This window comes from Dipodomys spectabilis, unplaced genomic scaffold (genome assembly GCF_019054845.1).
Source record: "Dipodomys spectabilis isolate Male_0828 unplaced genomic scaffold, ASM1905484v1 ptg000069l, whole genome shotgun sequence".
Classification (NCBI taxonomy): domain Eukaryota; kingdom Metazoa; phylum Chordata; class Mammalia; order Rodentia; family Heteromyidae; genus Dipodomys; species Dipodomys spectabilis.
In genome coordinates, this window is record NW_024870746.1 from 24,383,452 (window position 1) to 24,406,534 (window position 23,083).

General features: G+C 52.2%; 1 protein-coding gene across 2 annotated transcripts in view; it reads right to left on the reverse strand.

Annotated features, from left to right (window-relative positions):
• Nucleotides 1-12,691, reverse strand: part of Cdk18 (cyclin dependent kinase 18) — a 29,579-nt gene extending 16,888 nt beyond the window's left edge. The window contains exon 1 of one of the 2 annotated variants that reach the window (XM_042682183.1): nucleotides 12,629-12,691. The gene's annotated coding sequence lies outside the window, so the exon portion shown is untranslated. Of the gene's footprint in view, nucleotides 1-11,072; nucleotides 11,093-12,628 lie in introns of those variants that run through there. The other variant, XM_042682184.1, reaches the window with a different exon arrangement.
• Between the last annotated feature and the right edge of the window lie 10,392 nt (nucleotides 12,692-23,083).

A 23,083-nucleotide genomic window follows, 5' to 3' on the forward strand; every position in this document is an offset into this window, starting at 1 on the left:
GCAAGATCCACTTCCAGCTTTTTGTGGCTCATTAAAGAGTCTCACATACTTTCCTCACAGGCTGGCTTTGAACTGTGATCCTCAAATCTCAAGTCTCCTGAGTAGCTAGGATGACAGGTGTGAGCCACTGGCCAGTACCCAGTTGCTGTTCTGTTTCTCTGTGAGCCCAAGGGCAAGGAGACAAAGGACAAGACTGGCCACTGCCCACCGAGGCCTGACCCTCTCTCTCAAAGGCTGGACACCAGCTGGAGCCCTCCTAACTTCCTGCTCCTAACTTGGCCATTCAGCCATGGGCACCTTGGGGGAATTTCAAAGAACCAGAGGCCATGGCTGAGCAGGCTTGCAGACGTCAGGAGCTGGGCCTCAGGGACACTTCCTCCTCCTTCGGGGACAGCCTGGCTGCAAGGAGCCAGCAGATACCATCTCCTTCCCCTCCACCACCTCTGCTGTGCCCAGCTGGACAGATCTCAGGGCTGCCAGCCACTCCTGTGCCCTACACTGACCTTCCCCTATCCCAGCCAAGGGGAGAGGCTGCAGGCTGGGGCCTCCTGGGTGGCCAAAACCAAGGCAGGCAGACAGGCCCGCGCACTCACTCTGCCAGGGAACAGATGCTCTGGACAGTGTCGGGCTCCTAGAACATTCCCACAGCCTGTTTGCGATCAGGAAGCTGGGTCAGGAGGTGAAGTGTCCGGGCTCAGCAGGGTCTCTGTTCTCTGTTTTTGGTGCTGGGGGCAGAGCTCAGTGGTAAAGTGTCCACAGTGCTTCCCTCTATCCAGAGAGATCCTACGATGAGGGCCACAAGCCGTGCAGCTTTACTTCCCAAACGTCCATTCCATTTCATGTCAGACTTGCTAGCACTGTGTCCTAGGAAGACAGTCCCTGCCTCAGTTTCCTTGTCTGCCAACAGGATGATGCCTACCTTCCGATCTAAGCGCTACAGGCGGCTAGACTTTATTTTCTCAACTTGCTTTCTGATGATGTCTCTCCCCTGTGCAAAGCCTTTCCAAGAGAACAGCGCTCTCAGGAAAAGACCAGGCTCCAGCATCCTGATCAGGCCTCTCGTGTCTGAGTTCCTGAGTGTCAGCTCTCACTCCTCCATTCTGAAGGAACTTAGGTGGTGCTCCCAGGAAGAAAGCCTCCACTCACACCCACAGGCTTGGCACCAGCCACCAATTTGGCCTGGACTGTCCTTCCTCACTTTTTCCCTTGGTAAAACCACTCCTAAGCCAACTCCGCATGTCACTTCCCCTGAAAGACCGTGCGTGACCCCGCCTCCCTCCTCAAGGTCAAGTTTGCCTCCTCTGGGCTTCCACAGCAGGCTGGGTACCCTCAGGACCAGCCTCTGACCCACATGGAGACAAAAACAGAGGGCCTCCATCATGTGTTCCCCCAGAATCTCACACCAGACCTCAGCAGGGCCAAGTCTGTGGAAGGAATGAGACCATCCTATCACAAAGACCTGAAGATACACAAACACTGCACCCCACAAGGACAGAGACCATTCGTAGTCACCCGAAGCTCTAGGACATGTTTTGCTGTGTGATAAACCTTGGCACACTTCCTTCCACGTTCAGGCTAGGCAGGGACCTTATCTCCTCCAGCATGGGCTTGCTCTAGTCTTAGTTGTTGGGTTTGGTTGGGCCTGTGTAGGCATAGGCCCTGCCCTCTCCCTGGGCTTGCTCAGGCCGTCCTGCTGCTGACCAGCCCACTAGCATCAGACTCCTGGGTCACCTGGTGTCGCTACTGCTCTTGGGTCTCAGAGGGACCTAAGGATTGGTGCCCAAGATAGGTGGGTGAAGGACTTAGGATGAAGCCAGCAGTGCTCCTAGCCCTGAGGGCTTAAGTCAGCTGTGACCTCTCTCCATGGTGCCCCTCAATCTTCCCCTAGTCTGGGCCTTGGCTGGCTCAGCCAGGCCGGGGTGGGGGCAGGGGGTGTTGGGGGGGCAGGCCCCTCCTCGGTTGCTCCTATGGCACAATCACATTCCTAAGGAGGGTACCTGCCTGGACATGGGCAGGGGCCAGGTCTCACGGTCATACTCTAGAGCCTGACCAAGGACCTGGCCCACAGGGTGCTGGTCACATGACCAGCAATGGCTCAGGGCTTCAGCTGTCTCCTAGCAGCCCTTTCCTGGTCATAGTGGCCCAGATGGCAGCAGGATGGGGAGCTGAAGCAAACAGGGGGACTCTAACCAGCAGCAGCTCTCAACAGAGATCAGAGCAGGCCTCCAGGCTGGGGGTCCACAGCAGAGCAAGGTGTGGACTGAGGAGAGAGAAACTCTTATGAGAGATTTCAATCCAATCCAATGCACAGCAGGCTGGGGGCACCTGGGCTTGTGGGGAGAAGGCTGGTAGGGCCTAGGACCTTCCTAGACTCTCTTCATGCAAGGGTAGAATTCCGGAGGCTCACAGGGCAAATGCTGAGGAGGCTCAGGCCTGGATTTTGACCCCTTCAAATGGCTCCTGCCTTATTTCTCACCGTACTCCCTTCTGGCTTTTGGGGGTTCAAGGAACAGAGGCACATATAGCATGGTCTGGTATTTTCTTTTTTATCTCTTTGGGGACCAGCTAAGGCTGGGCTGCAATCTGGACTTCCACGTGATAGGACAGTACAAGGTGCCCTCTGTCAGCTCTATAGAACGTGGCGTCCACTTGGCCTGGAATGTCCTTCCTCAATTCTTCCCTTGGTAAAACCACTCCCAAACTCAACTCAAATGTCACTTCCCCAGAGGGGAAACCAGGGATCAAGGCAGGAACTGCCTCCCAGACAGAGCCAGCCTGCCCGCCCTCCCGGCCGGCCAGCTTCTTGGGGCAACTCTCTTCCTAGACCCTCAAGGAAGGGCTTTCATCCCCTCACTCAAAGTCTGTGATCCAGAAAACCCACTGCTCCATAGCCTCGTGCGAGTGGCTCACACCTATAATACTAGTTACTCAGGAGGCTAAGAGCTGAGGATAATGCTCAAAGTCAACCCCCGGCAGACACATCCATGAAACTCTTAGCACCAATTAACTAGCCAAAAAGCTGGCACTGAAGGCATAGCTCAATTGGTAGTGTCAGCCTTGAGTGAAAAAGTTGATTAAGAGTGCAAGGCTCTGAGTTTAAGCCCCAGGATGAGCAAAACAAAACAAAAACAGCAATTCTATTGCTAAGTATACACCCAAAGGAAATATAATCTGTACACCAAGGAAATATCTTCTCTTCCCATGTTTACTGCAGCATTATTGATAATAATCAAAATGTGGGTGGGCTGGGAATGTGGCTTAGTGGTAGAGTGCTTGCTTAGCCTGCATGAAGCCCTGGGTTCAATTCCTCAGTACATAAACAGAAAAAGCTGAAAGTGGAACTGTGGCTTAAGTAAGTAGAGCACTAGCCTTGAGCACAGGGAGGCTCAGGTACAGAGCCCAGGCCCTGAGTTCAAGCCTCAGGACTGGCAAAATAAAAAAAAAAAAATCAAAATATGGGACAACCTAAGTGTCCATCAACTGATGGATGACTGGATTTTTTAAAATATGATACACAGACATAATGGAATACTATTCAGCCATTTTTTTTTGGGGGGGGGGTCCGGTCATGGGGCCTGAACTCTGGGCCTAGGCGCTGTCCCTTAGCTCTTCACCTCAAGTATTCAGCCATTTTTTTTAAAAAAGGAAGCTCCGCCATTTGAGATATGGATGAACCTAGAGGACATTATGCTAAGTGAAATAAATAAGCCGGAGACAGATATATATCAAGAGCCTACTCATATGTGGAATCAAAAAAGGCTGTTCTGAGCTGGGGGCCAATGGTGCACACCTGTAATCCTAGCTACTCAGGAGGCTGAGATCTGAGAACTGTGGTTCAAAGCCAGCCTGGGCAAGAAAGTCCTTGAGATTCTTATCTCCACTAAACTACCAAAAAAGCCAGAAGTAGTTGATGAGCTGTGACTCAAGTGGTAGAGAGCTAGCCTTGAGCAAAAGAAGCTCAGCGACAGTACCCAGGCCCTGAGTTCAAGCCCCAGGACCAGCACTTTTGGGAAAAAAAAGGCTGTTCTCATAGATGTAGAGAGGGCTATGTATAGTTGTTGCAAGCTGCTGAGGAGAACAGGAATTAGAGGAGGAGGAATAACTTCTGGGATTCTGTTGCATGGAAGGGAGACTATAGTGATGTCTACTTCAAAAGAGCTGTGAGAGGATTTTGTGTTCTCTCACCACAGAGAAATGATAAGTTTGAGAAGATGGATGTGTTCATTACTCTGGCTGCATCATTATACAATGTACATACACATGAATCGAAACTGCACATTGCACCCTATAAATCGTATAATTATGAAGCAATTAAAACTAAAACTCTCTATCAATACTTTTTACATTTTTGTTTTGAAATACTCAAGTCCACAACCTCCTTGTCCTTAAATCCCCAAGGAATGGCTTCTACCTCAGTCCACCATTACTGAAAGTAAGTCCACCTTACTGAAAGTAAGGACAAACTAGGGGGAAAAAAAGTGGGGGAGGGATGGGAATGTGGCTTAGTGGTAGAGTGCTTGCCTAGCATGCACGAAGCCCTGGGTTTGATTCCTCAGTACCACATACACAGAAAGAGCCGGAAGTAGTGCCATGGTTCAAGTGGTAGAGTGCTAGCCTCGAGCAAAAACAGCTCAGGAACAGTGCCCAGGCCCTGAGTTGAAGCCCCAGGACTGGGAGAAAAAAAAAAGTAGGGGCTTCAAGTTCACCCCTTTGCTGCCCTTATGTCAACACTAGAAGCCCTACTTTCCCGGTGGCCTGTCACAAATCTTTACTCACAGCTCTGGTTTTTCTGTCTATGCCCAACTTTAGCAACAGAACTGCAGGGGCCGCGGAACCCTGACATCCCTGGGGACCTGGGTCTCATGATCGGGGAGAGGGAGGGGAGGATTTCCCGGCATCTCCTAACCATCATCCTATTTATACTCAGCTCCCACCAGCCAGGCCCCAACTATTCCATCCACATCCTGACAGGAGACCCCCCCCACCCGGTACACTCTGCTCCCCCCCGTTACCATCTCATCTCAGTAGCTAGGGTAAAAGGCCAAGCTGGGCCAAGGCTGTTACCTAGACCTAGGCTGCCGGCCTCCTCTGCCCAGCCCACAGCTGTTCACTGTTCTCTAACTGTCCCTCGTCAATCCACTCACCAACCAGCCCAGGGTCCTCTGCAGTCACTCGCTGGGTTCACAAGCACGCGCTCAGATCCTGTCCTAAGCTCCACGCCGTGGCCTCCCTGACAGCCCGACCTCCTGGGTCCCGTCCACTTCCTTCTCCCTCCTTAAGTCCCGTGGACTCACTTCCTCTACCTGTCCCTGAATGGTGGCGCACCCACAGTTCCCTCTTTGGCCCTTGCTCTTCCCCTCTCTGCACATTTCCTGGGTGACCTCATCCTCTCCCGTGATGGAACCCCCACCCTCCGCCCCGTGCTGATGACTCCCAGATGACAGCTTCAGCCCCTCAAAGCCCTGGAGCCTCAGACTGAACCTCAGAATGGAGGCCCAACTTCCTGCCAGCCTGTCTGGCACCTCTCAATCATGTCCCCACAGGTCCACTTTGAGAGGCGCTTTCAAGTGAAGAAGGGGAAGCTGTATGGGCCTCAGATATCCACATGTGTCACATACATACATACATACATGCATACATACATACACGCATACACATACATACATACATACATACAGAGATGCTTTCACTACGCGTAACCTAAATATAAATGAGGCAGCTTTAGGGCAAATGCCAATAGTAGCTATCTCTGGGTGGTAGAATTCTGGATAATTTGAATGTCTCCCTTTGTGCTTATCTGTATCTTCTAACATTTCCATGATGGACATTTATTGCTTACCTAGTAGGAAAAGGGCAATGCTTCTTTTTAAATAAAAAGAAAGTATTTTTAGCTAGAGATGTCAGAGAGATTTAATGCAGGGCCCAAGGAGAATGAGGCTTATCTTGAGACCGGGTCAGTAAGCTTTTTCTGTAAGAGGGCAGATGATATTGTGGGCTTCGCAGGCCCAGCCAGCATCCACAGCAACTATGCCCTGCTCCCTTTGTAAAAGAGAGCTAGAGGAAGCTGGGCATGGGTATCTCATGCCTGTAACCTTAGCTACTCAGGAGGCTGAGACCTGAGGATCATGGTTCGAAGCCAGCTCAAGCAACAAAGTCCATGAGACTCACATCCCAATTAGCTACCAAGAAAAGCTAGAAGTAAAATTATGACTCAAGTAGTAGAGTACCGCCAACCTTGAGTGAAAAAGCGAAGGAACCGTGCCCAGGCCCTAAGTTCACACCTTAGAACTGGCTCACATGCACATGGACACACATGTGTGCTTGTGCACATGTGCATGCACACACACATGAACGTGGCTTGCTCCATAAAACTTGACTTGATGAGGCTAAAACATGAATTTTATGTCACTTGAAGTGCTTCAAAGTTTTGTTTTCTGTTTTTGATTTTTTTCTCCAAACACTTCAACTTTTTTGTTATTGTTGTTTACATTTTTCTTAGCTCAGGCAGGAGTTAGTCAAGGGTCATAGTCTGCTAACAGTGCTATTGAGCCTGGAGAATCCAGCATCTCCTCCTCTGGGAATGCTTTCTCCTCCAAGCTGAGAGGATGCCCATCAGAGCCATGGCAAGGATTAAGTACCCAGCAGCACCATGGCTCTGAAGTTTAGAGAACAGAGTTGAGTTTCTCCTGAGGCACAGTACACTGGCAAAAGCAGGCTACAAACCAGCTTGGGTGGCTTTAGAAAGCCCCTAGTCATAAGCCCAGTGCCTTGGCTCATGCCTATCATCTTAGCTACTTAGGAGGCTGAGATCTGATGATCATAGTTCAAACCCAACCTGAGCAGGAAAGTCTTTTGAGACTCTTACCTCCAATTAACCAACAAAAAAAGCCAAAAGTGAAACCGTGGCTCAAGTGATAGAGTGCCTGCCTTGAGCAAAAATGCTAAGGGAGCCAGGTGCCACCGATCTACTCTGGTTGGCTGAGATCTGAGGATCACCTGTTCAAATCCAGCCCAGGAGGAAAGTCCCTGAGACTCTTATCTCCTATTAACCACCAGAAACTGGAAGTGGCGCACTGGCTCCAGTGGTAGAGCACTCGCCTTAAGCTAAAGAGCTGAGGGACAGTGCCTAGGCCCTGAGGTCAAGCCCCAATACTGAAACAAACAAACAAAAAACCCTAGGCCTGTATTCTTTTTTTTTTGGTCAATTGTGAGGGCTGAACTCTGGGCCTGGGCGCTGTCCCTCAGCTCTTCAGCTCAAGGCTAGCGCCCTACCACTTGAGCCACAGCGCCACTTCTGGCTTTTTTCTGCTTATGTGGTGCTGAGGAATTGAACCCAGGGCCTCATGTATGCAAGGTAAGCACTCTACCACTGAGCCACCTTCCCAGCCCCCTCGGCCTGTATTCTTGATCTTCAGGCAAGAAGGCAAGACTTCGATGAAATAGCAACAGGCCCAACACTATTCAGAGTAGCTGCCTGGAGCTGAGACAGAGGGGTGGGCTTGTGATTTGCAGTTGAATGTTCTCGCTGTCCCCTTGGGTTACTGGGCCCTATAGCCCAAGGAATCAGCGGCCCATTCAGGGTCACCTTCCAGAGAAGGAGCCTCATCAGGTCTGGTGTCAGCATAGAATGTGGCACCTGGGCTAGCCACAGCACAGGTGCTGGCCGCTAGTGTCCTTGTCAGGCTCAGGGAGAGGATCTAGGAACCTTGCCATCTAGTGTGGAGATGTAGCTGCTTCTACCTGATGTCCTCCAGCACCAGGACATGGACCCGATGGCCATACACCCCCACCCCCCACCCCAGCCTGGGCCTGGTCTCCCCCTAGGGTCTCCTTACTAGGTGGTTGAGAGCAGAGGAAAGACTGGTTCCTGAGGGGATTGCCAGGAGGAAAGGGCAGGCTTCTTTAAGAATTTCCTGGGATAACGACCACCTGGAACAGGTATTCAGAGTAGAATAAGGAGAGGAACATGTGGGGGGAGGGCAGGCTTGAACTCACAGTTTAGTACTGTCCCTCAGGAGCTTTCTGTGCTCAAGGCTGGTGTTCTACCACTTGAACCACACACCTCCACTTCCAGCTTTTTCTCTTCACTGTCCCCATACTGGGACTCAAACAGTATCTGATGCTTTCCCTCCTTGGCTGGAGTTCTACCACCTGAGCCAGGCCTCCAGCCACCACTCCTGGAGATAAGTCTCATGGAATTTCCTGTTCCAGGCTTCAGATGTGGTAGTTACGGGGCTTGAACTCAGGGCTTGGGTGCCATCCCTGAGCTTTTTTTGCTCTAGGCTAGTGCTTTATCACTTGAGCCATGGATCTACTTTGATGTTTTGTTGTTGTTGTTTTTCTTAATTGGAGATAAAAGTCTCACAGACTTTCCTGCCCTGGCTGGCTTTGAACCTCAATCCTCAAAATCTCAGCCTCCAGGCTTTTTTTTTTCCTTCCTTTTTTAAAGTCAGGCTCTTACGGGCTGGGAAGGTGGCTCAGTGGTAGAGTGCTTGCCTTGCATGCATGAGGCCCTGGGTTCCATTCCTCAGCACTACATAAGTAAAAAGAAAAAAGCCGGAAGTGGCGCTGTGGCTCAAGTGGTAGAGCACTAGCCTTGAGCTGAAGAGCTGAGAGACAGTGCCCAGGCCCAGAGTTCAGGCCCCACGACCGGACCCCCCCCCCCCCAAAAAAAAAAAAGTCAGGCTCTTACTATGTATCTCAGAGGCTGGTCAAACACCAGATCCTTCTGCTTCAGCCTCCCAATAGCTGAGGTTTTGGTGTACAGCACAATGCCTGGCTGGACAAATCATTTTAGGAAAGAGAATTTCTTTCCTAATTTGGGACCTGAGCTATGATATCTACCAGGATCCACTTTAGAAAAGATGTCAGGTAGAAAAGATGTCAAGTAGAGGCCAAAGGTGGCCCACCAGCCATGTGCCACCCACCAGCCCTCCATAATACCATCAGGTAAAGCCAAGAGTATGAGGACATGAAATCATCGGAATGCTCCCAGCCACATGAGGTAACAGTACTCTAATCCTCCCAATTTTAAAGCTGAGTCTGAAACTTGGGCCAGAGATTACTTGACCTTAAGGCAAGCAGTTATTGAGTGACAGAGGCAAGATTTAAAGTAACTCCAGGCCCTTAACCTGCCTCCACCCAAGGTGGAAAGGAGACGTAAATACAGCAGGTAAATACAGGCAAATAATGAATGTATCAGCCAGACATTAAGAGGCTTGTCTACTCCACCCATTTTCAGGGAAGACCTCATTAATGGGTTTTGAGGTTGACAGGGAAGGACAATTACTGAGCCTCCACAAGGAAGTGAGTTTTACCACTATCCCTTCAAATGAGTAAGTTAAAGTCTCCCAGAATAGCTGGGTGCTGCTGGTGGCTCACATCTGTAATCCTAGCTACTCAGGAGGCTAAGATGTGAGGATTGAGGTTCAAAGCCAGCCTAGGCAGGAAAGGCCCGGAGACTCTTATCTCTAATTAACCACTAGAAAACTGAAAGTGATGCTGTGGCCCAAAATGGTGGAGGACTAGTCTTGAATGAAAAAAGCTCAGGGACAGCACCCAGGCCCTGAGCTCAAGCCCCACAACCAACAACAACAACAACAAAAAGTCTTCTAGAACACAGGGGTCACATGGGCTGCCAGGGAACATCCACCCTTTTCAGTTCAAAGCCAAACCTCACATATGCCTCCCTGGTTCCCCCCCCCCCTCTACAGGCAGAATTGTGGGTGCCCACAGGCTTCAGAGCTGGCTGAGATATGCTCACAGCTTCCCTGCTTCCCAGTGGTGCCATGGGTTGGGCCCTACTGGGCCTGAGCACCAGTCCTGGTGAAACTGAGCCACTGACCATCAAAGTTCTGTGTGTGTATGTGTGTGTGTGTGTGTGTGTGTGTGTGTGTGTGTGTGTGTGTGTGTGTGTGTGTGTGTACGTGCTGTAAGGGCCAGGACAGGCTAACCTTGATCTGTCCCCATCTCCTGAGCTAGGAAAGTGTCCACTCAGCAGCAAATACCTGGAGGGCAAGGGCAAAGGATCCAGGGTAGAGGAAAGAGGGGTTAAGGAGGGACACAGAGAAACATGACTTACTCCCAAAGGAGTGAAGCTAATCAGGTGGGTCTGGACCCAGGCCAGCTACTCCCTCATGGACAACCGAGCAGAACAGGGACTGCAAATTATTAAGTACCAGGAAAAGATCCTACTGGCTCCAGGGAAAGGAGGTGCTGCCCATAGGGAACCTCCATCCTGCAGTCTTCCTTACTCACTAGGAACTGGAGGGTGACCCTAGCACAGATTCCTGGCCCCTCCTGGCAGCTCCCATCCAGCTCCCCCATTCTCCCATACAGGACTCCCGCCCCCTTCCACACACATGCCAGGAAGAGCACGAAGCCTCTGTCTAAGGGCTTGGCCTTCTTATTTAGTTTCTACCCCAGAGCCAGCCCTTGGGCATCACTAGAAAATTCACCACCTCCGCCCCCTCCTAACGCCCCTTCCAATTATGGGTCCCATGTGTGAAGACATATGAGGAAACTGAGGCTGGAGGATTTCAGGAGATGCTTAGGGAGCAGGGGCATCACAGAGCCAGTTGAAGCAAGGCCCTAGTTCTGCCCTCCCTCTCCTTCAGGTCTCCTGCTTAATTAGGAAAGAAACGAAGAAATCAGAGGAGGGGATCCAGGGAGATGTCGGACAGAAGTCCAAAGCACGGGAAAAGGAGAGGTCAGGGTGGGGTAGGAGCTGCTTTGCTGAAACGGCGGGCGAGGTCTCCCCACGGAGGAGGAGGTCTCCCCACGGGATGCGAGGCCAGGAGCCTATTCACTCTCCCGATCTGGTCCCTCTCTCCTGCCACTCGTGGTGAAGCCTGGCTCTGCCTGGCACAGGACAAACGGGAGCTTCATTACTTGGGGCCTGGCCCTGTCCTTCCTTCCTCTGAAGACTGAGGCAGACTCCCAGAACTCCAGATTGGGCTGGAACCTGGCAGGGATGGGGCAGGGGCTTGGGGTGAGCTACAAGTGGGCTTGGCTGAATCCCACCTGTACACAACTTAGGGAATGTTCATCTCTCAGTGCCTCCGTTGCCTGACCTGTAAAATGGGGATCATGGTGCCTGCTTTGTGAAGATGTTGGGACACAGAGTAGATATTCCATGAGTGACAGCCACGAAGGCATGAGGAAACCAGATCTAACTTCCTGAGGTCTCTACAGGAAGGGCCACTCTGACATGAGTGGGCAGAGCCTGGGCAGCCAGTGGGGACCGTCCTAGGCAGCTCATGGCTTAGGGACGCCCCCAGGTTGCAGTCAGGGGTGAGGGCACTTCTTCAGCTTCATCACCTGTGCGGGACTACCCTCTCTCCTGATTCTTCTTCAGGATAAAACAATCTGGTAGTCAGTACTGCCTTCCATTTTCCTGGCAACCCCACCCCCACCCCCACAAGCTTTCTTAGAACCCTTTCCCTCCCCCCCCCCCCCCACTCCTCCAGGCAGGCTACAGGTAGGGGATCTTGAGATGTGTCAGCCAGCCGGATGATCCAGGAGGCCTGGAGATTTCTGGAATGTGCTCGGTGCCCATGCCTGGGTGGGGATGGCACACAGCTATGCAGAATCTCACCGCATGCATGCTGACAAGATGAAAGCAGTCAAAGGCCACGGCTGGGGAAGGTTGTCTAGGGATGGAGTAGGGATGGGGTGAAGGGTAGGGAGAGCAGCAGGGGGGACCCCAAGGTTCTGGGGATCTGGTTGTGCACACACTTCTCACAGTTGTGCTTCTCTGGCCCCTGTGAGCCCAGGGGGTGCCACTGGCCCTTTAGGACAGAAAATCAACCACCAGGCCTGCAGACAGGGAACTTGCTCCGCAAGAGGCTGGCCTGGGCACCTCTGGCCCATTCCCCATTCCCGTGCCGGATTCCTAATTCTCTCCCCCAACACAGAGAAATCCGGACACGTCTCTTAGCTCAACAGGCCACTAACCCGCCTTTCCCACGGCTGCATTAACCCTTTATCCACTGCTGATGGGGGGGAGGGGTCGTTCCTTGGGGCTTCCCACGAGATGGGGGGGAGAGAGAGGGAGAGCTAAAGAGAGAGAAGAGAGAGAGAGAGAGAGAGAGAGAGGAGAGAGGGCGCAGGAGAGCGTGCACAGCACATTCCCCAGGGACCCTCCTAACTGAGCCCCGCGCTGCGCCCCTGGGGCATCTCGCGTCCTTCCACGTTGTCCCCGGGGCTCGGGCCTCCCACCCCATCCCCCAGCCTGCCCATCCTGAAAGTTCTCCAGGGACCAGAAAGCCTTTCGGGGGGCGAGGGGGGAGCATCGGGTCCCCCACTGTTGCGTCTTCCGTCACCTGGGACCCTTCGTTCACGACTGCGTGGAAACTTTGCCTCGTGGGTTCTGAGCCGAGCCCGGGGACAGAGGGAGTCCCAGACACGGGGTGGGGTGGGGGGTCCCGGGGGTCCCGGGGATCCCGGGGTCTGCCAAACAGACTCCTAAGCACCTGGAAGCCGGCAGTGGCCCTCCCCCCGCACACACACACACACACACACACACAACACGACAACACAACGCCCCCCGCGCACGGACCACCGCGTGCCCTCCGGCCGCGCGCCCCGGCGCGGGCAGCCCGGCGCCTTTAAGGGCCGCTCGGCTTACCTTTGCTCCGCTCGCCCGGCGCCGCGGTGCCCCTCCGGCGACCTCCCGCTCCCCGGCGCGCTGCCCGCGGGGCCGGCGGCCCGGGGCTGGGGCTCCGCGCCCTGCGCCCTGCGCCCTGCGCCCCGCGCGCTGGGTCCCGGCCCCGCCGCTTTCCTGGCTCGGGAAAGGTGCGTGGATCCCCCAGAGAAGCTGCAACCTGAGCTGGAAGAGGAGGAGGAGGAGGAGGAGGAGGACCGAGGGGAGGGGAGGGGAGGGGGGCAGAAGGAGGAGGAGGAGGAGGAGGGGGAGGAGGAGGGGGAGGGGGAGGGAAGAAGCCCGGAGTTTTTCACGTGTACAAGCTGACTCCTCCCCGCCGTCCTCCCGCCCTGCCCCCAGCCGCTGCCAATCCCCGGGGCTCCCTCTGTCAGGGTGCCCACCCCTTTCTCTCACTCTGGGAACCAGGGTCCAAACGCCTCTTCCTGTTTCCTTCATGGCCTGGCAGGGGAGGCTTCTCAGCTGGTAGCCCTGGGAACCTAGCACCCAGCACCCTAGGACGTGCCTAGGCTGTTTGTTTCTTCCTGGTTTTGGTTTTGGTTTTGGTAGTACTGAGTTTAAACCCTAGGCCTTGCAAGGCAGACCCTCTCCCACTTGGGCCACGTCCTTTGGTTTGTCAGTTGTTGGGATTTTTTTGTTTTTTTTTTAAGGGTATCTGCTTTTTATTTTTGTTTTGGCCAGCGCTGGCCCTCTAAGGTAGCAGAAATCCTACCTATTTCTTCCTTGTAGCCACGACTCAGATGGGCTTATTTGTTTGAGAAAGGGTCCCACACTAACTTTTTGTTACCCAACCACCCAGGACTGCCCTCTGACAGTGAGCCTCCGGATCTCTACCTGTTTATCATTTCCTTGATAACAGTAAGCCCAGAGTTCCCACCCGGCCAGCTCCCCCTCCCCACCACTCATTTTCCCCACGTCCCACCCCAAGGGGTGGTTCACTGTGTCCCATAGGAAGCAACCTCTGCGGTCCCACTGAGTCACCTTAGAGGACTCAACTTAGAGGTGCTTTTCAGAATAGTGCTAGGTCAGCTTTCATTACACAAGAGAAACTGAGGCTCAGAAAGGCAATTTAATTGGCCCTAACTCTTAAAGAGAGTTTAGTGGCATATTTGATTAGAACCCAGGCCAATAGTCTTTCTGTCCACACCAACGAACTTCAGGAATATAAGACTAAATAAAATAATAAACTGGGCACCAGTGGCTCACTCCTGTAATCCTAGCTACTCAGGAGGCTGAGATCTGAGGATCGCGGTTCAAAGCCAGCCTAGGCAGGAAAGTCTGTGAGACTCATCATTAATGAACAACCAAAAAAGCTGGAAGTGCAGCTGTGGCTCAAATGGTAGAACACTAGTCTTGAGCAAAAGAAGCTCAGGGACAGTGCCCAGGCCCTGAGTTCAAGCCCCAGGACGACCACAAAAATGTAAAAAGCAATAAAATAAATGAAGCTTCAGTAGCATGAAGAACACAGAGTCCCTTCCCAGGCCTGCTTTCTCCTGAGGGCTGTGGGGAGAGGAGGTAAGGCCTTAGCTCTAGAGACCAAATCGAGGAAGCCTATGCCCTCTGCCCTGCCAGTGAACATGACCTCTACAATCTGGGGGTGGGGGGAGACACACTGTCAGGTTAGATGTCTTGAGCAGGGGCAGTCCACCATCAGGGATGTACTTTTGAACGTCCTGGGGAGAATAAGATGTTTAGAATGAACCAGGAGCCCTTGGCTCGCACCTACTCAAGAGACTGAGATCTGAGGATCACGGTTGAAAGCCAACCCCAGCAGACAGATGTGAAAAACTCAAAAGAAGCAGTAAGTAGAGGCGTGGCTCAAGTGGTAGAGTGCCAGCTTTGAGTGAACAAAAGCCAAACAAGAGCACAGAGGAAAAAAATAAATAAATAAATAAAAAAAAAAAAAAAAAAGAGCACAGAGGCCCTGAGTACAAGTACTTGCATTAAAAAAAAAAAAATGTGGGCTGGGAAGGTGGCTCAGTGGTAGAGCGCTTGCTTTGCATGCCAGAGGCCCTGGGTTCGATTCCTCAGCACCACATAAGCAAAAAGAAAAAAGCCGGAAGTGGCGCTGTGGCTCAAGTGGTAGAGCGCTAGGCTTGAGCTGAAGAGCTGAGGGACAGCGCCCAGGCCCAGAGTTCAGGCCCCCAAAAAAAAAAAAAAAAATGTTGGGAATGAGACAATTTCCTTCTGGATATGGACCTGAGATCTCACCCCCCACGTGAGACAGGAGAAGGGAGACATAGAGCCCAGGCAGGAAAATGACCTGTGGGTGGTTGGCAGGGCATCCCACAAGGGCCTCCCAACTCTCAGAGGCCTGTTTTTTTTCCGCCAGGGCCTGCAGACCTCCTGGACACCAGCTCTCTTTCTAAAAAGGAATCCGCCAAGTGTTGAAAGGTTACAAAATGGCTGGAGCCAAAGCCTCCAGTCTGCGGAGATGACGCAACCTGCCTACCTTGCTCCATGTCCAAATGTATAATAAGGGTATTGGGGAGTGGGGAGGCCCTGCCAAGGTTGGGGAGCATGCAGGGGGGAAGGGAAACAAACTCTGGCTAAGGAGCTAGAGGATTAGAGACGCTAAAGGATTAGAGACACTGTGGACAAAGGGCAGATTCAAGGAGCTGGTGAGGTTCAAAAAGGCTCAGAAAACACTTTCTTTTTCTTTTTTTGGGTCAGTCATGGAGCATGAACTCAGGGCCTGGGTGATGTCCCTGAACTCTTTTTGCTTAAGGCTGTTGCTCTACCACTTGGAGCCACAAGCCACAGCTCCACTTCCAATTTTCTGGTGGTTAATTGGAAAGAGTCTCCCAGACTGGTTTTCTTTTGTCAGTCCTAGGCCTTGAACTCTGGGCCTTGGCGCTGTCCCTAAGCTCCTTTTGCAGAACTAGTACTCTACTACTTGAGCTACAGCATCACTTCCAGCTTTTTCTGTGATTAATTAGAGATAAGAGTCTCATAGACTTTCTTGCTTAAGTTAGCTTGGAGCTGCAGTCCTCAGATCTCAGCCTCCTGAGTAGCTAGGATTAAAGGCGTGAGCCACCAGTGCCCAGCTCCTTTCTGTTATTGTAACAAATACCTGGGGACAATCAACTCATAAAGAGAAAAGTTTCGTTTTGGCTGACAGTCCAGGATCCATTGGTCCAATTGTTCTTGGGTCTGTGGCAACTCAGAATTACATGGCCGGGAGCCTGGGGGAGAGCCAAGCCACTTGTGTCCAGGAAATGAAAGGGAGAGGAAGAGGAAGGAACTGGAGTCCCACCCTCTCTCAAGGGCACATCCCAAATGACCTAAAGACTTCCTGCCAGGTTCCCACCTGATAATGGTACAGGTAGGGAACCACATGTTTAACTGGTAGCCTTAGAAGGACAGTCCAGGGGCCTCTCTACTGAGACTGTAGCATGGAGGTTAGTGCTGGACAGCTCTGATTGAGTTAACAGAGAAGACTGGGAAGAGAGGGAGGGCTTTTCTTTTTTCCAGCTGGGTGATAGCATGTGCAGAGTACCGGGGGGTGGGGGTGGGGGTAGAAAACATGGCACCATAGTTCCAGATGCCGAAGCATGGATTCTGGGGGGTGGGGCTGACTGGGGAGGAGGGGGGCTCGGGGGCCTCATGTACACACTGTGGCTAAGGAGCCATGTTCTGGAAGATAGGGGAGGGGAGGCATTCCGGAAGAAAGGGACAACCTCTCCTGCAGAGGAGCAGATAATTGATGGTGGTGTCAAAGCTGGCGATAGAACCCCCAATTTTGAGGCTGATCCTAAGTAAATAATGAGTAGAGCAGCAGCAACAAAGAGGAGAGACAGGAGGTAGAGTTGCAAAACTTGTGCCTTGTTTGATTCACTCGTATGATAGGGCCAAACAAAGCCTTGGTACTTTCTAGTTGTTTCTTGATTCCCAAATATTGCAGTCTTTTTTTTTTTTTCTTTCCTAGTCCTGAGGTTTGATCTCAGGGCATGGATACTGTGCTCAGAGCTAAGGCTCTACCACTGAGCCACTGCTCCACTTTGTGACTTTTGTGTGGTTAATTGATTTTTCTTTTTTTTTTTTTTTTGCCAGTCCTGGGGCTTGAACTCAAGGCCTGAGCTTCTTTTGCTCAAGGCTAGTATTCTACCACTTGAGCCATAGTGCCTTCCAGCTTTTTCTGTGTATGTGGTACTGAGGATTTTCTGTGTATGTGGTACTGAGGATTTTCTGTGTATGTGGTACTGAGGAATCGAACCCAGGGCTTCATGCATGCTAAGTAAGCACTTTACCACTAAGCCACATTCCCAGTTCATCGTGTGGTTAATTGAATAGGAGAGTTTCATAGACTTTCCTGCCTAGTTATGCAGACTCCTGCATAACTAGGATTATAGGCGTGATCCACTGGCACCTGGCTTTGCTGTGCAGTTTTAGGCAGGTGACTTCAACCTTTCTGAGCCTAGTTTTCCCCTGTAGGACAAAGATACTAAAATTAATCTTATATGGTTGTGGTACATATTAAAGGTAATGTATGCTAAGGGCCTTGCATAAGCTTGGCTCATAAAAGGGACTCAATAAATACCAGCTATAATTGCCATCATTTGTCTATCCATCAAACGTTTATGAAGCTCCTGCTGTGTGCCAAGGGCTATCCTGGATAGTCTCAGTCCTTGTTTTTATACCACCCGCTGTTCACCCAGAGACAGATGTGCAGAAGGATGGTCACATTACATGATGATAATGGATAAGGCAGAAGAGGAAGACCTTACTCTGTCCCCAGAGAAGCAGAGACAACCTCACCGCGGGAGAGGTGACAGGCTAGACAATGTAGGTCCAGCCACTGGATCAGAGACTGTTATACCACCCTCAGAGTCAGGGGTCTCTGAAATCATCAGTTTCAAAGGCATTGTTTTGCCTCTCAGGGTCAGGGAGGGGGGTGGCTGCAGACAGCACCTCTAGGGAATGCAGAGAAAAGGGCATTGCCGATGGGCAGGGAGAAGGGGGACCTGAGAAGGGTGAAGACATGCATGTGGGTGGGACTTACAACTGGGTGGTGAGTGTGGGGTATGCACATGGCGCCCCACAGTGGCCTGGTGGGTATAGCGGAGACTGCCCCCATTTTCCTGGGACCATGTGCTTCCAAAGCTTTTTTTCTCTCTTTTTTTTTTTGCTTTTCTTTTCTTGTTTCTTGGTGCCAGTAATGGGGCTTAACCTCAGGGCCTAGGCAGTGTCACTTAGCTTTTTCTCTCTAGATTGTCACTTGACCACTTGAGCCACAGCTCCACTTCCAGCTTTTTAGTGATAATTGGAGAGAAGATTCTCATGGACTTTCCTGTCCAAGCTGGCCTTGAACCACCACCCTCAGATCGTAGCCTCCTGAGTAGTTAGGATTACAGGAGGGAGCCATTAGTGCCTGGTTCCAAGAGTTGTTTGCTTTCCAGACATCTCCCAACAATCCGGACCTCATCGAAGCCACATCCCCAGGGCCCTGCCCGCAAGGAGGAGGACTTGCCTTGCTGCCCCACCGAGCAAGTCTTTGGGCTTGAAAAAGCCACGTAACCTGTGTGACCTTGTGCATCCGGTGCTATGGCTGACTTCATTTCCTGCCTGTAACACGGGGATGGTAACGTGCCTCTCTCGTGGGGCTACGGGAGGTTTCAGTAGATGTCAGCTTGGTACCAATCAATGCTCTTCTCCTCCGCATCCTTAACTCCCTCTGTGCAGAGGGTCAGGCAAGAGACTCAGCTGAGGGGTTCCACTGGCGTCCTGGTACCTGGGGCTCTCCCATGGATCCTGCTGCTCCCTCCTTCCCTCTGTTACCTGGGGGAAGGGGGTGGTGGTGCCTGGAGCATCCCTAAGCGCACCCTGAGATCCATGTAGCAGCAGGGACATCTTGGGCAGCATGACAATGGGAGCCAGCAGTAACCAGGCCCACTGGGCTCCTCCTTGCAACCAGTGGCAGGCCAGTGTACTCTCTCTCCCTCTGTCTCTCTGTCTCTCCCTCTCCCTCTCCCCCTCTCTCCCTCTCTCCCTCTCTCTCTCTCTCTCTGCAGATAGGACAAGCATCCTCCCGCCTAAGGGCTGAGTGGGGAAGCTGGAAACAGCTCTGCCTCACAGACTGTGTGGGCAGACCATTTGAAGAGCTTTCTGAAACCCCAACATGCTAGCCTGCCCCCATTGTCTGCCCAGCGTCTAGGGAATCTCTGGAGGCTCCCAGCACCTAGACAGGGGAGCGTGGGCCACAGCAAATCTCCTTCCTGTTCGCAGCAGCCTCTCCTTCCTCTGGCCTCGCTGTTCCTAAGCAGGCAGACCTCCGGAGTCACTGGTGAGAGGTGCTAGGGAGGTCTGGAGGCCTGAGTTCGCCCCCATCCCCATCTCAGACGCATGCGGGAAGCTGCTGTGGTCACTCTGGGCCTCGCTCTTCCTCTTCAGCAAAATGGGAAAATGCTGCGGGTTTGCCTCTCAAGATGTACCAATTAAAATGGATGGGATATGTCGGTGGTTGATGAGCTGTTTGTGTGTGAGCTCATTTGTGTTTAGCCGAAGGGCCTTTCTGAGGGTTTCAGGAGTCTAGTGAAAACATGAAAAGTAGGAAGGTAAGTAAGTACAGAACGATTCACCTCAAGTTCATGAGTGTGTCCTCGGCAGGTAGCACACAGTGGCGGCAGAGACCTGCGGATGGGTGGCCCACTGTCGCTCACCTGGTCCCAGATGTGCGTCTGTGAGGATAGGAGGACCTGGCTGGAGGATGCAGTTCTTGCACCTGTGACTAAACACAGACCATTGTTTTCCAGTCATTTCTGTGAGAAGAATTTACAACTCAAGAGAAACATACTGGGCTTCAGCGTGATTTCAGCAGAGAAGCTGAACTTCCTATGCTATCACGTGCCAAGCATGACATGCTCTCTACCGTTTGTGTTCATGCCCAGGCCTGTGCCTGGAGCCAGTGCTTCATGCGTGTAATCGATTCTAGAGGCTGAGATCTGAGGATTGTGGTTCAATGCCAGCCCCAGGCAGGAATGCCAGGGCCAGATAGAAAACTGGAGCTGTAGCTCAAGTGGCAGAATGCTATCCCTGAGTGAAAAAGCTAAGGGGTAGGGCTGGGAAGATGGCTTAGTGGTAGAGCACTTGCCTGGCATGCATGAAGCCCTGGGTTGGATTCCTCAGTACTACATAAACAGAAAAAGCCAGAAGTGGCGCTGTGGCTCAGCTGGTAGAGCGCTAGCCTTGAGCAAAAAGCTGCTCAGAGACAATGCCTAGGCCCTGAGTTAAAAACCCAGGAATGGCAAAAAAGAAGAAGAAGAAGAAGAAGAAGAAGAAGAAGAAAGAAAGAAAGGTAAGGGACAGCATCCAGGCCCTGAGTTCAAGCCCCAGGACCAACACACACACACACACACACATACACACACACACACACCCCTTATGCATGACCACTCCAGACTTCAGTGGGGCAACCAGCTGCATCCCAGTTTCAAAACAAGGTGAGCACATAAATAGTCAGTCAACTGCAAAGCTGTCGACCCTAGCAACCATCCAACCAATTAAAAGCCAGCATCCCGTACTGCCTCCCAAATTCACCACATGAGTGCACGCGCACACACATGCGCATGCGCACACGTAAACACACACACAGAGTTCAGGTTGATGCATCGCCATAGCAACAAAATCACCACACACAGCCTGAGTGAGAGAGTGTCCTTAGTAACAGAACTGGAACGGGCTGGGGAGGGGGAGGGTGCAGGCAAAGCTGGGTGGGGGAGGACCCTGGAGCATGTCTCTGTCTCTGTCTCCCTCCGCAGGAGAGTTGATGGTTCTGAGCCCATTCTTGGAGTTGGAGCCTTGTTTTCCCATCTATGGAATGGAGTCAAAGCCTCCTATTGGTATTAGATCAGGTGCCCAGAGAAAGCCATTACTTTTCATCTCATACACAGGATGAACCATCCATAGGTTTTCTTCTCAGAAATGTGAAGCTTCTGGGGAAAAGAGCATTGACCATTCCTAGAAAGACCTAAAATCTAACCCTCAAATCCAGCTCAGGAACTCATTGTCCAATTTTCAGCACTTGCTTAGAGTCTTTCCGGAGCACAGCCAGGTGCTGGCTTTGGCTATAGCCAGGTAGACTGCGAGGGGCCAGGAGGACACCTTGGCAGAAGCTTTTGGAACCATCTAGAAGTCTATTGGAAGGACTTGTGAAGGTGGTATGTGGACTTGGGGAGACATTGCTCATGGCCAAGGAAGAAATGTGCTGAGTCTGGACTCTGCAGGTTGTTTTTGTAATCTGACCTCTAGCTCCTCCTCTGCTCCCCCCTACACACACACACACACACACACACACACACACACACACACACACACACACTACAGTCTCTCTTCAGTCAGCCGCCGGAGAGCTCTTACCTAAACCAAAAATCTCATGATGGGTTCCCCTGCCCTGCTGCTTCCTGTAGCTCCAGATGATGGGCTTGAGGTCTCAGCACCTGCCTCTAGAACCCAGAGAGGACTGAGGAGCCCCTCCTCTGCCCAGCCTTGACCCTCCTTCCTCATTTGAGCATCCTGACCTCCTCCCTTCCATGGTTCATCTCCAGCCACATCAAATCCCTGGGTGTACATGCCCTTGCACGTATTCCCACCAATAAGAGAAATTCTCTCCTTTACCTCTTGCCTAGCAAACTCCTATTCATTCCTCAAAATCCTGCTCAGGAGTCACTGCTTCCTTGATACAGAGGTCTTGCTGCTGACTTGATAAAAGGCTCCATGTCTGGCCCGAGACCAGAGACCATATGGTTAGCTTTCATAGCTCCAGTACCTTCCTAGCACATAACAGGAGTTGCCCAGGGATGGGAGAACCAAGATGGTGGAACTGAGTGGGCCATTGCTCGATGAAAGAAGAGGAAAAGGAGCAGATGGGATGTTAGGCCAGGAACCAGGAGAAGAGCAGTTCTCAAGAAGGATCCTAGAAGTTCAAGGTTGATAAGGGTTGAAAGGCACGATTGACTGGAAGGTAGGGTGCCCAAAGAACGCACTGGGCAAGCTGGCATGGGGGCTCGCCCTAGACTGGCAGCAGATGAAGTGGTCAAGGTCTGACACTGTGAGCTGAGGGGACTCTGGAAGTGCTGGTAGAAGGAGGGGCCTGATGCTGTGCCAAACTCCCAGGCCAATGGCCTCTCTGTTCTTCAGAGAAGTCAAACCAGGCGACAGACGTCAGAAACGCGGAGTGCACACTCAGCCATGTCTTCCTGGAGGCCCTGAGCCCACTGCCTTGGCCCCTCCGGGTCCTGCCATCACTGCGGTCCCCACAGCACGGACATCTTATTGCCCAGGCTGGCTTTGAACTGCGATCCTCAGATCTCAGCCTCCTGAGTTGCTAGGGTTACAGGTGTGAGCCACTGGGGCCCAACATAAACTACGGCTACCTGGCTTCTCTCAGAAGTAAAGACCACAGGACTGGACCCAGGGCCACAGAAGAGCGTGACATTCTGGACAGAGCTGAGCCCACTGGCTCGAAAAGGCAAAAGAGGCCTCCTCGGCTCTGATGGGAGTACCTCGATTAGGGCTGGAAATTACAGAGCTTGCCTCTGGCAGCGGCTGGCTCTCTCATTAGCCTGGGTGCTGAGAGACACCACACACCCTGCTGGGAGCCGCCTCCTGGCCAGGCTCCGGCTCCATAATTAAACACAAAACCCCAACTTCATGGAGGCGTCCACCCCTCCTGGGGGGGGGCAGGGAGGCAGTGGGGAGCAACAGAGCAAAGGTGAAGCCTGTCCCCCACCCCACCCCCGCTCAGGGCAAGGGCAACTGGAGGGGAGAGCTGTAAGCACCCAGCCTCAGGCCCCTCCAAAGACCTCAGAGGGGCTGGGAAGGTGGCTCAATGGTAGAGCGCTCGCCTTGCATGCGTGAGGCCCTGGGTTCAATTACCTCAGCACCACACAAGCAGAAAAAGCCGGAAGTGGCGCTGTGGCTCAAGTAGTAGAGCACTAGCCTTGAGCCGAAGAGCTGAGGGACAGCGCCCAGGCCCAGAGTTCAGGCCCCACGAACACCACCACCACCAACAACAACAAAACCTCAGAGGCAAATCTGGAGAGAAGAGAAAGGGCATGGAAGGAAGGAGAAGAGGAGCCTATTTCTTCCTACTTGGATGCCCAGGACCCAGCCTTGATGGCAGGCCAGACTGGCTTCTAAGACATTCTGAGGAGGGATTTTAGAAAGTGAGCACTTGAAAAGACAAGTAGTTTGTCTGGCTTCAAATTTGTCTGAGACTAGCTCTGTGTGTGTGTGTGTGTGTGTGTGTGTGTGTGTGTATACTAGTGTGTGTGGCTGCTACGTGGGAAACACACACCACACACACACACACACACACACACACACACACACACACAAAGAGTAGTCAGAACACCCCCAGAACCCTTATAGCCAAACCCAGAATGAGGAGTGACCAGCTAGCAGGTACTGTAGTAGGAACCACAG